The sequence below is a fragment of the Sus scrofa genome, chromosome 8, assembly GCF_000003025.6.
Source record: "Sus scrofa isolate TJ Tabasco breed Duroc chromosome 8, Sscrofa11.1, whole genome shotgun sequence".
In the NCBI taxonomy this organism is placed as follows: domain Eukaryota; kingdom Metazoa; phylum Chordata; class Mammalia; order Artiodactyla; family Suidae; genus Sus; species Sus scrofa.
This window is the reverse complement of record NC_010450.4, coordinates 53,797,954-53,814,302: the sequence shown is the minus strand read 5'-3', so window position 1 is coordinate 53,814,302 and position 16,349 is coordinate 53,797,954. Positions and strand designations below refer to the sequence as shown.

The 16,349-nt window shown below is 38.7% G+C and overlaps 1 long non-coding RNA gene across 1 annotated transcript in view; it reads right to left on the bottom strand.

Annotated features, from left to right (window-relative positions):
* LOC110262102 overlaps positions 582–16,349 on the bottom strand; it is a 32,869-nt gene continuing 17,101 nt past the window's right edge. The window contains exon 2 of the long non-coding RNA XR_002346665.1: positions 582–860. This is a non-coding gene — a long non-coding RNA (uncharacterized LOC110262102). The remainder of the gene's footprint in view (positions 861–16,349) is intronic.

The window sequence follows — 16,349 nt, the reverse complement described above, 5'->3', positions numbered from 1 at the left end:
AGGACTAGACATGATTAGTAGAGAGAGGATATTCCATTTTCCCAGGCTTAGATCAGTGACAGTTTAATGGAGAGGGAGTGTGAGTGAAACAAACTTTGTGAATACATCTTTAAAGTGTCACATGGAGGAGTAGATTTGGGAGAAGAATAAGCCTTCTGGGAACTGTATGGACAGGTCAGCAAGGCATGTGCTCTAATTTCACAGAAAACTACTACCAGTTATGTAACTGTAATACAAAATACATCTCCTTTAAATGAATAACCTTCCAGGGAAGCTGACCCACGAGTGGCAGGGTCCTTTCTCACTTTCTCTTAACAGTGTGATGGTTTTGTCATGAGTTCTAGATTCTGGACCAGGGGATCCCATAGATGGATGAGAGCTTCACCAGTCAGAGGCAGTGAACTTTTCTTTTGCAGTTTCTTTTTCTAGAGGTTCCCAAATTTTTCACAGCCCGTTTTGTCTTTTGACACATCTTGACTAGATTAGGAGGAAATGTCCTTCAGTTGTGGTCATTGCTCTGATGAAATTAGGCTGAAGTTTGTGCTCCCACTTAGCATTGACATAAAAGATATATGATACTGTGTCTCTTTTGATAGTTAATATTTTATGTTCATTTATACCACAAAGTAACTTATGCAAATTTACAGAAAAGCATGTCTATTTGGTGTTATGTATACAGAGCAGAGATTGATGTTCATAGTTGATAAAAGGGCTGAGAATGCATAAGGTACCTTCTCTCTTTTCACTTCTCTGAAATTGTTTAGATGTGCAGAGTTCTGTTCTCTCATAATGTCCATATGGTTGCCACACCATAAAGCATCAAACCTTGTTCCATGCAGCAAAAAGGAGGATGTGAGAATCTGGTAGGACATGGGCATTATGATTTTTTTAATTTTTCAATTAAAATATAGCTGATATACAATGTCCCTTCATTTTTTACTCCACAGGCAAGTGACCCAGCCATATATTCACACACACACACCCACATTTTTTTTCATACTGCCTTCCATCATGTTCTAACCCAAGTGACTGTACACAGTTTCCTGTGCTGTAGAGTAGGATCCCCTTACCCAACTGTTTGAAATGTAATAGTTAGCATCTACCAACCCCAAACTCTCCATCCATCCCCTTCGCTCCCTCCTCTCCCCTGGCAATCACAAGTTTGCTCTCCATGTCCATGATCTGTTTCTGTTTTGTAAATAGGATCATGTGTAATGTATTTTAGATTGCACATACAAGTGATATCATGTGGTGTTTGTCTTTCTCTTTCTGATCTACTTCACTTAGTATGTCTCTAGTTCCATCCACATTGCTTCAAATGGTATTATATTTTCCTATTTGTTGCTGAGTAGTATTCCATTGTGTGTGTGTGTGTGTGTGTGTGTGTGTGTGTGTGTACCACATCTTCTTAATCCTTTCATCTGTCAATGGACATTTGGGTTGTTTCCACATCTTGGCCTTTGTGAATAGTGCTGTGATGAATATAGCGGTGAATGTATCTTTTTAAGTGAATGATTTCTCAGGATATATGTCCAGAAGTGGGATTGCTAGATCATATGATAGTTCTATACTTTGTTTTCTGAGGAACATCCATACTATTTTCCGTAGTGGTTGTACGAATTTACATTCCCACCAACTGTTTAGGAGGAGTCCCTTTTCTTCACCATTTGTTTTTTGTTGAATTGTTAATGATAGCCATTCTAACTACTGTGAGATATCAAAACACTGTAGTTTTGATTTGCATTTCTCTAATAATTAGTGATGCTGAGCATTTTTTCCTGTGCCTGCTGGCCATCTGTATAACATATGTTCATAGAAATGTTCATATAAATCTTTGCCCATTTTTTGATCAGGTTGTTTTTGTTGTTGAGTTTTATGAGTTGTTTGTATATTTTGGACATAAAACCCCTCATTGTTTGGATCTTTTGCAAAGATTGTCTCCTGTGGGTTGCCTTTTCATATTTTTAGTGGTTTACTTTGGTGTGCAATTAGTTTCTCATTGGTTTATTTTTGTTTTTATTGTCATGATTCTAGGAGGTGAGTCAAACAAAATATTGTTGTGATTTATGTCAAAGAGAATTCTGCCTATGTTTTCCTCTAGGAGTTTTATAGTATCTAGCCTTAAATTTATGTCTTTAATATATTGAGTTTATTTTTGTATATGGTGTTAGAAAATATTCTAATTGCTCCCTAATGTTGAGCTGCAGAACATGCACTTCTGGCGGTCTCTCCCTTGACCTGGCTGCAGGCAGAATTGCTCTCTATAGATCAGAATGTATACCAGTGCACCTCCATAGCTCCCTTGGCATGGAAGAATGGCCACTGGAAGGAGCCTTGGAGCTTGTGTTTTTCTCTAGCCAGGTACCCCACAGCTCCCACAGGGAATGTGCCCCAGTAGCCCTTTCATGACTCTCCTGGCATGGAATGGAATGGGTGTCACTAGTGCAGGCCCCCACAGAACTGCTTAGCAGGACCACGAAGGATGTGCTTTTCCCAGTCAGGCAGTTTGAAGCTGCTGCATGGATCATGCACTGATGGCCCTTCTGTGGCTCTTTTGGCATGGAATTTGCTCCACTAGAGTGGGAGCCACTGGCAGGAACAGCAGACCTTGTTTTGTTCCTCTTCCCCCCTGCTGTTACTCCTTCTGCTCTGAGTTCTCTGTAGCTCTAAGTGTAAGGCTGTTCTCCATCTCCTGCTAAGCAGACACTCCTTCTCTCCAGCACCCCTAAACAATGGTGCCTAGCCTCTAATCCTGATGGGTTGCCTTAACTTATACCCTCAAATGTGGTCACCCTATACTCTAATTCCTTCAGGCTGTTTCTGCAAGGCCAACCAAGCTCTCTTTGTGTCTAACCTGAAAGACCAGAGTTTGAGTTCCTGACACTTGCATTGGCATACCATTGCCACTATGGCACTGATGGTTTGTGGACTCTTCTATTTTAACTGCTTCACACCAATTGCCCTGTTCTCCTTTAGTACTCTAACATTCCTCCTCTGTCCAGGCCAACGTCCTCACTGGTGGTGGAACGTCACAGGGTGCAGGAGTTTCTCCTCTTTCCAACTTCCTCCTAGGAGTGACTGTACTGTCTCCCTTCTTTCCCATCTCTCTTTTTCTTCTTTACTTTGTCCTTTAAGGTTTCATGAAGTTTTTCTGGCCCTATCATAATCCTGAGATCTTTTGTCAAGCGTTTGGCAAATTTTCTGTGTGAAGAGTTCCACATGTAGATATATTTTCAATGTATTTCTGGGAATAGGTGAGCCACATGTCTTACTAATCCAACAGCCTCCTCTGGACTATCCTTTCCTTTTTTCTTTTTTTTCTTTTAGAATTTTGACTGGAGACAGGATTAAGATGGCAGAATAGAAGGACTGGAGCTCAACTTCTCTCTTAAAAACAACAAAATTCACAACTAAGACTGAGCACTCTTCACCCAAATAGACTGGGAACTTTTAAAAAGATATCCTACTCCAGAAGAAAAAGAGGAGGACACATCAAGAGGTAGGAGGGGGAGTTCCCGTCGTAGTGCAGTGGTTAACGAATCCGACTAGGAACCATGAGGTTGTGGGTTCGATCCCTGCCCTTGCTCAGTGGGTTAACAACCCGGCATTGCTGTGAGCTGTGGTGTAGGTTGCAGATGCGGCTCGGATCCTGCGTTGCTGTGGCTCTGGCGTAGGCTGGTGGCTACAGCTCCGATTGGACCCCTAGCCTGGGAACCTCCATATGCCACGGGAGTGACCCAAGAAATAGCAAAAAGACAAAAAAAAAAAAAAAAAAGAGGTAGGAGGGGTGATTTCATGATATAAACAACCCCATACCTCCTGGGTGGGAAGCCCCACAGACTGGAAACTAACTGGTCACAGAGACTCACCTACAGGAGTGAGAGTTCTGAGCCCCACATCAAACTCTCTCATGTGGGGATCTGGGACTCTCTCAGATAGAGCCCCTGAAGGATCTGGCATTGAAGGCCAGTGGGCCTTGTGCACAGGAGCTCCATGAGACTGGGAGAAACAGAGACCCCATTCTTAAAAGGTACATGCAGACTTTCACGTGCACTGGGTCCAGGGCAAAGCAAAGTCTCTGTAGGAATCTGGGTCAAACCTAACTGCAGATCTTGGAGGACATGCTGGGAAAAGAGGGGTGAATGTGGCTTGTTATGATGGAAGGACATTGAAAGCAAAGCTCTCAGGAATATTCAGCAGCCATGCCTTTCTCTGGAGATAGCCATTTTGGGAAAATCTAACCTCACCCATCAGTCAGCTGCTGAGAAGCCCCAGGGCAAACAACAACACAGGAGGGATCACAGCCCCGCCCCTCAATAAACAGGCTACCTAAAGAGCCCTCAGGGCACACAGCTGCCTCTAATCCCATTCAGAGACAAAGCCCCACCCACCAGAGGGATTAAAATCGGCTCCACCTACCAGTGGGCAGGCATCAGCCCCTCCCATCAGGAAGCCAACAGCAAGCCCCCATACCCACTTCAGCCACAGGGGGGCAGACATCAGAATTAAGAGAGGCTACAACTCTATTATCTGTGAAAAGGTCACCACACCAAAAACCTATAAAAATGAAAAGACAGAGAACTATAACGCAGATGAGGGAAAGAGAAAGGAAAAACCCCAGAAAAACAGCTAAGCCATGAAGAGATTCTCAGCGTCCAGGAAAAAGACTTTAGACTGTTGACAATTAAGATGATGCAAGACACTGGAAATAAACTGGAGGTAAAGATGGATAACTTAAGGAAACACTGACCAAAGAGATACAAGATATAAAACTTAAACAAGAAGAGATGAAAAATACAATAACTGAAATAAAAAATTCACTAGAAGCAGCCAACAGCACAATACAGGAGGCAGAAGAATTAATAAGCAAGGTGGAGGACAGATTAGTAGAAATTACAGATGTGGAACAGAAAAGAGAAAAAAGACTGAAAAGAAATGAAGAGAGTCTCAGAGAACTCTGGGACAACATTAAACACACCATCACCCATATTCTAGGGGTGCCAGAAGAAGAGAGAGAGAAGGGGACAGAAAAAATATTCCAAGAGATAATAGCCGAAAACTTCCCTAACATGGGGAAGCAATCACTCACTCAAATCCAGGAAGCACAACGAGTACCATATAAAACAAACCCAAGGAGGAACACCACAAGACGCATATTAATCAAACTGACCAAAATTAAAGACAAAGAGAAAATCTTGAAAGCAGCTAGGGAAAAGAAACAAGTGACATACAAGGGAACCCCAATAAGGTTATCAGCAGATTTTCCAACAGAAACTCTGCAGGCCAGAAGGGAGTGGCATGATATACTTAACGTGATGAAAGGAAAAAACCTCCAACCAATATTACTCTACCCAGCAAGGCTCTCATTCAGATTTGAAGGAGAAATCAAAATCTTCACAGATAAGCAAAAGCTGAGAGAATTCAGCAACACTAAACCAGCCTTACAACAAATACTAAAGGAACTTCTATAGGAAGAAAAGAAGAGAGGAAGGAAAAAAAAAGAGCAGCAGAAACAAATCCAAAGCAATTAATAAAATGGCAACAGGAACATATATATCTATAATTACCTTAAATGTGAATGGACTAAACGCCCCAACCAAAAGACATTGACTGGCTGAATGGATACAAAAACAAGACACATATATGCTGTCTTCAAGAGACCCACTTCACTTCTAGGGACACAAATTGAAAGTGAGAGGATGGAAGAAAATATTTCATGCAAACGGGGATCAAAAGAAAGCTGGAGTAGCAATAGCCCTAACAGACAAAAAAGACTTTAAAATGAAGAATATTTTCAGGGACAAAGAAGGTCATTATATAATGATCAAAGGATCACTCCAAGAAGATGATATAACAATTTTAAATATCTATGCACCCAACACAGGTTCACCACAATATATAAGGCAACTGCTAACAACCTTAAAAGGAGAAGTTGACAATAACATAATAATAGTGGGGTACTTGAACACCCCACTTACAGCAATGGACAGAACAACCAGACAGAAAATCAATAAGGGAACACAGGCCCTGAATGAAGCATTAAACCAGATGGACTTAATAGATATTTATAGGACATTTCATCCAACAATAGAATACACATTCTTCTCAAGTGCACATGGAACATTCTCTAAGATTGATCACATCCTGGGCTACAAATCCAACCTTGGTAACTTTAAGAAAATTGAAATCATATCAAGCATCTTTTCCAACCACAACGTTATATGACTGGAAATCAACAACAAGAAAAAAACTGCAAAAAACACAAATACGTGGAGACTAAACAACATGATACTAAGCAACCAATGGATCACCGAAGAAATCAAAGAGGAAATTAAAAAATACCTAGAAGCAAATGACAACAAAGATATAACATTCCAAAACCTATGGGATGAAGCAAAAGCAATTCTAAGAGGAAAGTTTATAGCAATACCAGCGCACCTCAGGAAACAAGAAAAAGCTCAAATAAAGAAGCTAACTTTACATCTAAAGCAGCTTGAGAGAGAAGAACAAACAAGACCTAAAGTTAGTAGAAGGAAAGAAATCATAAAGATCAGAGCAGAAATCAATGAAATAGAAATGAAGAAAACCGTAGAAAAGATCAGTGAAATGAAAAGCTGGTTCTAACCCAAATGTCCATCGACAGATGATTGGATTCGGAAGATGTGCTATATATACACAATGGAATACTACTCAGCCATAAAAAAGGATGACATCATGCCATTTGCAGCAACATGGATGGAAGTAGAGAATCTCATACTGAGTGAAATGAGCCAGAAAGACAAAGACAAATACCATATGATGTCACTTATAACTGGAATCTAATATCCAGCACAAATGAACATCTCCTCAGAAAAGAAAAGCATGGACTTGGAGAAGAGACTTGTGGTTGCCTGATGGGAGGGGGAGGGAGTGGGAGGGATCGGGAGCTTGGGCTTATCAGACACAACCTAGAATAGATTTACAAGGAGATCCTGCTGAATAGCATTGAGAACTATGTCTAGATACTCATGTCGCAACAGAATAAAGGGTGGGGGAAAAAACTGTAACTGCAATGTATACATCTAAGGATAACCTGACCCCCTTGCTGTACAGTGGGAAAAAAAAAAAATCACATCCTTATGCAGTCACTAACCATCCAATCTAAATTTTGTTCCCCATTATCATTTTCTAGCTAAATACCATGCTTTTCCCTTGCAGAGTTGTCATTATACATTGTAACATAATTTCTAATTATACATTATGTGATTGATTACTAAACTATATAGATACACTGAAAAAAAAAAAAAAGAAAAGCTGGTTCTTCGAAAAGGTGAACAAAATTGATAAAACCCTAGCCAGGCTTATCAAGCAAAAAAGAGGGACGATTCAAATCAATAAAATCAGAAAAGGAAAAAGGAGAAGTAACAACGGACACCACAGAAATACAAAGGATCATAAGAGTCTACTATATGCAACTATATGCCAATAAAATGGAAAACCTAGAAGAAATGGAGAAATTCTTAGAAAAGCACAATCTTCCAAGACTAAACCAACATGAAACAGAAAAGATGAATGGACCAATCACAAGAACTGAAATTGAAACTTTGATTAAAAAAACTTCCAACAAACAAAAGTCCAGGACCAAATGGCTTCACGGGCAAATTCTATCAAACATTTAGAGAAGAGCTAACACCTCTCCTTCTGAAACTATTTCAAAAAATTGCAGAGGAAGGGATACTCCCAAACTCATTCTATGAGGCCACCATCACCCTGATACCAAAACCAAAGACACCACAAAAAAAGAAAACTACAGGCCAATTTCACTGATGAACATCAATACAAAAATCCTCAACAAAATACTAGCAAACCACATCCAACAACACATCAAAAAGATTGTACATCATGATCAAGTGGGATTTATCCCAGGGATGCAAGGGTTCTTCAATATCCACATATCCATCAGTGTGATACACCACATTAACAAACTGAAGAATTAAAACCATATGGTCCTTTCAATAGATGTGGAAAAAGCCTTTGACAAAATCCAACACCCATTTCTGATAAAAACCCTTCAGAAAGTGGGCACAGCGGGAACCTACCTCAACATAATAAAGGCCATATATGACAAACACACAGCAAAGATCATTCTCAATGGTGAAAAGCTGAAATAATTCCCACTGAGATCAGGAAGAAGACAAGGATGTCCTCTCTTGCCACTACTCTTCAACATAGTTCTGGAAGTCCTAGCCACAGCAATCAGAGAAGTAAAAGAAATAAAAGGAATCCAAATTGGAAAGAAAGAAGTAAAACTATCACTATATGCAGATGACATGATACTATACCTAGAGAACCCTAAAGACTCTACCAGAAAACAGTTAGAGCTCATCCATGAATTTGGTAAAGTCACACTATAAAAAATTAATACACAGAAATTGATGATATTTCTATACACTAACAATGAAAGAGCAGAAAAAGAAATTAGGGAAGCAATCTCATTTACCATCACAACCAAAAGAATAAAATACCTAGGAGTAAACCTACCTAAAGAGACAAAAGACCTGTACTCTGAAAACTATAAGACACTGATGAAAGAAATCAAAGATGACACAAATAGATGGAAAGACATACCATGCTCATGGATTGGAAGAGTCAATATTATCAAAATGACTATACTACCCAAGGCAATCTACAGATTCAACACAATCCCTATCAAATTCCCAAGGACATTTTTTCACAGAACTCGAACAAAATATTTTAACGTTTATTTGGAAGCATAAAAGACCCAGAATAGCCAAAGACATCCTGAAAAAGAAAAATGGAGCTGGAGGAATCAGGCTCCCAAACTTCAGACTATACTACAAAGCAACAATCATCAAAACCACATAGTACTGGCACAAAGACAGAAATATAGATCAGTGGAACAGGATAGAAAGCCCAGAATTAAACCCAAGCACCTATAGCCAATTAATCTATGACAAAGGAGGCAAGAATATAAAATGGAAAAAGGACAGCTTGTTCAATAAGTGGTGCTGGGAAAACTGGACAGCCGCATGGAAAAGAATGAAATTAGAACACTCCCTAACACCATAGACAAAAATAAACTCCAAATGGATTAAAGACCTAGATATAAGACCAGACACTATCAAACTCTTAGAGGAAAACATGGGCCAAACACTCTCTGACATAAACCACAGCAACATATTCTCAGATCTACCTCTTAGAGTAATGACAATAAAAACAAAAATAAACAAATGAGACTTCATTAAACTTAAAAATTTCTGCACAGCAAAAGAAACACTAAACAAAATGAAAACATAATCCACAGAATGGGAGAACATCTTTGCAAGTGAATTAACTGACAAGGGATTCATCTCCAAAATTTATAAACAATTTCTTCAGCTCCATACCAAAAAAACAAACAACCCCACCAAAAAATGGGCAGAAGATCTAAACAGATGATTCTTCAAAGAAGACATACAGATGGCCGAGAAACACATGAAAATATGTTCAACATCACTCATTATTAGAGAAATGCAAATCAAAACCACTATGTGGTACCACCTTACACCAGCCAGAATGGCTATCATCAAAAAGTCTACAAACAATAAGTGCTAGAGAGGGTATGGAAAAAAGGAACCCTAGTACACTGTTGGTGGGATTGTAAATTGGTGCAACCACTGTGGAAAGCAGTATGGAGATTCCTCAGAAAACTAAAAATAGACTACCATTCGATCCAGCAATCCCACTCCTGGGCATCTATCCAGAGAAAACCACGACTCACAAAGACACATGCACTCCGATGTTCATTGCAGCACCATTTACAATAGCCAAGACATGGAAACAACCTAAATGTCCATCGACAGAGGAGTGGATCAAGAAGATGTGGTACATATACACAATGGAATATTACTCAGCCATTAAAAGGAACGAAATACTGGCATTCTTAGCAACATGGGTGGACTTAGAAACTATCATGCTAAGTGAAGTCAGCCATTCAATGAGACACCAACATCAAATGCTTTCACTGACATGTGGAATCTGAAAAAAGGACAGACTGAACTTCTTTGCAGAACAGATGCTGACTCAAAGACATTGAAACACTTATGGTCTCTGGAGGAGACAGTTTGGGGGGTGGGGGATGTGCTTGGGCTGTGGGATGGAAATCCTGTGAAATCAGATTGTTATGATCATTATACAACTACAGATGTGATAAATTCTTTTGAGTAATTTTTAAAAATAAATAAATAATATATAAATAAAAAGAATTTTAACTATATTTTGGCACTCCCTTTTGACCTGCAGCTTTTCTGTAGAGAAATAAGCTGAAAGTCTTCTTTGATTTTCTCTTGCTGCCTTTAGAATCCTTTGTTTATCTTTCACTTTTGCTATTTTTAAAAACAATATGGCTTGGTGTATGTCTGTTTGAGTTCATCTATTGGGGACCCTCTGTGCCCCATGTACCTGAATATGTTTCCTTCTTTAGACTTTGGAGGTTTTTAGTCTTAAAGTACATGTTAAGCATCTTTTTTGTCTTTCCTTAACTTCTGGGAACCTTGCTATGCATAGGTCAACATGTTTTATATTATCCCAAATATCGCTGATATTGTTTTCCTCTACTCTCTTTTTTTTTTTTTTTTTCTTTTTCCCCATTTGGCTATCTGTGTGCTGTCATGGTTGGGTGATTTCCAATATTCTGGCTTCCAAGTCACTTATTTGTTCCCTCACATTATTCATTGCCTTTAACTCTGCTTTTATCATCGCAACTGAGTTTTCTAATTTTTCTTGGCTCCTCTTATAATTTCTAGTTCCTTTTTACAGTAATCACATTTCTGTTGATAGCCTGTCTTCAACAGTATTTTCATTACCTCCTTTTGAAGTCAGTATCTATTAGACAGTTTCATTGTTTGCTCCTTCATGGGGGTTCCCCTCTTCTTTTAATTGGGATTGCTACTTCTGCTTCTTCATTCACTTTTATTTCTCTTACTCCAGATATGTGGAGATTTTCTTGTCCTTTCAAAAGGCTGATTTATTCTTTCAGTGTTCAGTAGATGTACTGTGAGAATTGTTCTACACATGGATTTTTTATTATATATTTTTGGAAAAAGATAATATCCACCTCCCACTCCTCTGCCATTTTGTACTGATCTCCCTTCCTTTCCTCTTTTGGTCTCATCTCCTTTTATTTGATGTCTAGCTTTTGCTTTATATTTGGATTAATTTTTCTTTTTTCTTTTTATTTGGTATATAGCTATTATAGAATTTTGCTTTGTGGTTATTGTGATGTTGCTAATTAGTAATCTATATACATATATTATTTTTTTTAATTATAAATACCAGTTTCGATATCATATTTGTGGATGGTTCCCTACTTGTATTGTTTGTTTGCCTTTTTACCATTGAGAGTATTTCATAATTTCCTCCTTCATAAATTTCCTGTTTCTACCTGTGGCCTTTTCCACTTAGAGGAGGAGTTCTTTTAGCATTTGTTGTAAAGCTAGTTTGGTGTGTTGTTGTTTACTTTTAATTTAAATTTAATTTAAATTTTTAAATTTTAATTTAAAGCATTTGATCTCCCCATCAAATCTGGATGAGGCCTGGTGGGGTAGCATATTCTTGGTGGCAAGTTTTTTTTCCCTTTCATTATTTTAGATATATTGTGCCACTCCCTTCTGATGTGCAAAATGTCTGCTGAAAAATCATGATAGCCTTATAGTGATTCCCTTGTATATTATCTTGCTTCTGCTGTCTGTGTCTTGGTTGGTGAGGCTGGTCTGGAGGCTTGTGCAGGCTTCCTGGTTTAAGGGGCTGCTGCCTGCCCACTGGTGGATGAAGCAGATCTTGGCTCTATGCTATTCAGGGATGTTTCAAGGAACATGTCTAGAGGTGAATGTGGACTCATAAAGCCTTTAGACAGCCTGACTGCTGATAGATATTGCAAATGATCCCACCCACCCACCCACATTTCATCTTTTGGTTTCATCTGTGTGTCATTGAATGTAGAAAACTTTCTCTCTCTCTCTCTCTTTTTTTTTTTTTTTTTTTTTTTTTTTTTTTTTTTGGTAGACTCCAGTCTTTTGTATAGAGGATTGCTCAGCATTGGCTCTTTTGATTTTTTTTTTTTTTTGTATTTTTAGGGCTGCACATACAGCATAGGAAGGTTCTCAGTCTGGGGGTCCAACTGCAGCCATAGCTGATCTTATGTCACAGCCTCAGCAACATCAGATCTGAGCCACATCTGCAGCCTACACCACTGCTCAGCACAGCTAACTGCAACTCTGGATTCTTAACACGCTCAGTGAGGCCAGGGATGAAATCCATGCCCTCATGAACGCTAGTCAAGTTTGTTAACCACCAAACCATGATGGGAACTCCCTTTTCTTCCAAATTTTTAAAAATTTATTTATTTATTTATTTCACAGTTGTGGTTTCTGTGTGCTTGTGAGAGGAGGCGAGCTCCAGGTCGGTTTAATATGCTGTCTATTCTTCAATCTAAAAAATTTAATAATTAAGCTTTGAATATATGTTAGCTTTCCACAATGAGAATTTGTTTCAACCTTGCCAAGAAATTACATTTATCTAAGAAATATTGTATAATAGCTTTCCTTTAATTTGTTCTTAACTCTCATTGATTCACACAGGTAAACATCACTTTATCCATGAATCTGATTTTGAAATCTCATCATCTTTCTCACAAACTCTTCTTGCCTCTGCAAAACTTTAGCACTCCCATGGTACCACAGAAGCAAAAACCTTCCTTGGGAAACTTTTTCCTCAGAGGGTTGAGTGTTGCCACATTAGATGGGTGTTTGCAACATGTCAGGATAAAATTCCACAAGGTTCTTTCATTTTTGTCATATCTTGTATCAGCCTCTGCTTGCCCCTCTGTTCAATGATTTTTGTATAACACACTGATGAAATGCCAGCTGTCTATGATCAGGGCAAAGGGCAGATTAATTACCTGACAAATAAAATAAAGGCAGTGTCTTGCTATGGTCAAATGCTGTACAGGATTGTTTTCATGCTAATTTAAGAGTTTGGGGGGAGTGAAGCTTAAGATTCCTAATCTTTACTCCATATACTGATTACACAGCAGCCAACTGGACTACTTTACATCACTCCGTGGGACATGTGTACAAAATTTACAGATAAAAGCATAAATACTATTGCTGTCTGTTTGTGTCATGGAAATAATTTTTTGGTCTCATACTAAGGCATCTAATGTGTATATTTTCCATAAAATTGTTAAATCTGTAAGGCTAAAATATTGGAATTTCAAATATGATAAAATCTAAGACCCTCAAATTTATTTCCATTTTGGTGATGACAGGATGCCATGAAAGATTTGACTTTCTTCAACAGAATATGTAAGGCTCCTTTAGAGGCCTGATTAGAGAATATGAAAATAGCCCCTGGAAAAAGTTAAAATTCTCCAGTTCAACTAATTAGTAAGATGGTAGTAAGGGCTCTCCATTATCCTACATCTTAATATAGATGATGTGAGTGGTGGGGATAAAACAAACAGCCTAAATATCCTTCATTTTTGTATCTTGTGCTACTAGTAGAAAGAGGAAAAATTAAAGAGTCACCATTTGATGTAGCCAATTGGTTGCCTGAAACTACAGACAAATGTGCTTGCTTGTATTTTCTGTGCAGTTACTCTACTTTTGGTATCAGTTACTCATGATACCTCCCTCATCTCCAGCAGCATTAAGCAGAAACCGATAAAAACCATATGATCCTCTCAATAGATGCTGAAAAAGCCTTTTACAAAATACAACACCCATTTCTAATGAAAAGCTGAAAGAATTTCTGCTGAGATCAGGAATAAGACAAGGATGTCCGCTCTCACCACTACTCTTCAACATAGTTTTGGAAGTCCTAGCCACAGCAGTCAGAGAAGGAAAAGAAATAAAAGGAATCCAAATTGGAAAGGAAGAAGTGAAACTATCGCTATTTGCAGATGACATGATACTATACATAGACAATCAAGAAGATTCTACCAAAAAACTGTTAGAACTCATCCATGAATTTGGCAAAGTCACAGGATACAAAATTAATACACAGAAATTGACTGCATTTCTATATACTAACAATGAAATGTCAGAAAGAGAAATTAGGGAACCAAATCCCATTTATCATCACATCAAAAAGAATAAGATACTTAGGAATAAACCTACATAAACAGACAAAAGACTGGTACTCTGAAAACTATAAGACACTGATGAAAGAAATCAAAGATGACACAAACAGATGGAAAGACATACCATGCTCTTGGATTGGAAGAGTTAATATTATCCAAATTACTATACTCCCCAAGGCAATCTACAGATTCAAAGCAATACCTATCAAATTACCAAGGACATTTTTCACAGAACTCAAGCAAAATATTTTAAAGTTTATTTGGAAGTACAAAAGACAAAGAATGGCCAAAGACATCCTGAAAAAGAAAAATGGAGCTGGAAGAATCAGGCTCCCAGACTTCAGACTATCAAAACTTTATGGTACTGGCATAAAGACAGAAATATAGATCAGTGGAACAGGATAGAAAGCCCAGAATTAAACCCATGCACCTAGAGTCAACTAATCTATGACAAAGGAGACACAAATATAAAACAGAGAAAAGAGAGCCCCTTCAGTAAGTGGTGCTGGGAAAACTGGACTGTCACCTGTAAAAGAATGAAATTAGATCACTTCCTAACACCATACACACACAAAAGAAACTCAAAATGTATTAAAGACCTAGATATAAGACCAGATACTATCAAATTCTTAGGGAAAAACACAGGCCAAACCCTCTCCTACATAAACCACAGCAACATCTTCTCAGATCCACCTCTTAGAGTAATGACAATAAAAACAAAAATAGGAGTTCCCATCGTGGCGCAGGGGTTAACAATCCGACTAGGAAACATGAGGTTGCGGGTTTGATCCCTGCCCCTTGCTCAGTGGGTTAACGATCCGGCGTTGCTGTGAGCTGTGGTGTAGGTCACAGATGTGGCTCGGATCCCGCGTTGCTGTGGCTCTGGCGTAGGCTGGCAGCTACAGCTCCGATTAGACCCCTAGCCTGGGAACCTCCATATGCTGCAGGAGCGGCCCAAGAAATGGCAAAAAGACCAAAAAAAAAAAAAAAAAAAAAACAAATGGAACTTCATTAAACTTAAAAGTTTCTGCACAGCAAAGGAAACACTAAACAAAATGAAAAGACAACCCACAGAATGGGAGAAAAATCTTTTCAAATGAATCAACTGACAAGGGATTAATTTCCAAAATTTATAAACAACTTCTGCAGCTCCATACCAAAAAAACAAACAACCCCATCAAAAAATGGGCAGAAGATCTAAACAGACAATTCTCCAAAGAAGACATATGGATGGCCAAAAAACACATGAAAACATGTTCAACATCACTCATTATTAGAGAAATGCAAATCAAAACCACTATGAGGTACCACCTTACACTGACCAGAATAGCCATCATCAAAAAGTCCACAAACAATAAGTGCTGGAGAGGGTGTGGAGAAAAAGGAACGCTATTACACTGTCAGTGGGAATGTAAATTGGTGCAACCACTGTGGAAAATAGTATGGATATGCCTCAGAAATCTCAGAATAGAACTACCATTTGATCCAGCAATCCCACTCCTAAGCATCTATCCAGAGAAAACAATGACTCAAAAAGACACATGGACTCCATTGTTCATTGAAGCATTCTATGCAATAGCCAAGACATGAAAACAACCTAAATGTCCATCGGCAGAGGAGTGGATAAAGAAGAAGTGGTACATATACACAATGGAAAATTACTCAGCCATTAAAAGGAAAAAAAATAATGGCATTTGTAACAGCATGAATAGACCTAGAAATTATCAAGCTAAGTGAATCAGTCAGACAATGAGACACCAACATCAAGCACTATCACTTACATGTGGAATCTTTTTGTTATTGTTGTTGTTGTCTTTTTGTCTTTATAGGGCTGCACCCGTGGCATATAGAGGTTCCCAGGCTTGGGGTCTAATCAGAGCTGTTGCTGCCAGCCTATGCCAGAGCCACAGCAATGCCAGATCCGAGCCATGTCTGTGACCTACACAACTCCTGGCAACGCCAGTTCCTTAACCCACTGAGCGAGGCCAGGGATCAAACCTGCAACCTCATGGTTCCTAGTCGGATTCATTTCTGCTGTACCAGGATGGGAATTCCTACATGTGGAATCTTCAAAAAGGACACAATGAACTTCTTTGCAGAACAGATACTGACTCACATACTTTGAAAAACTTATGGTTTCCAAATGAGACAGGTTGGGGGGAGAGGGGAGGAACTGAGTTTTTGGGATGGAAATGCTATAAAATTTGGTTGTGATAATTGTTGTACACCT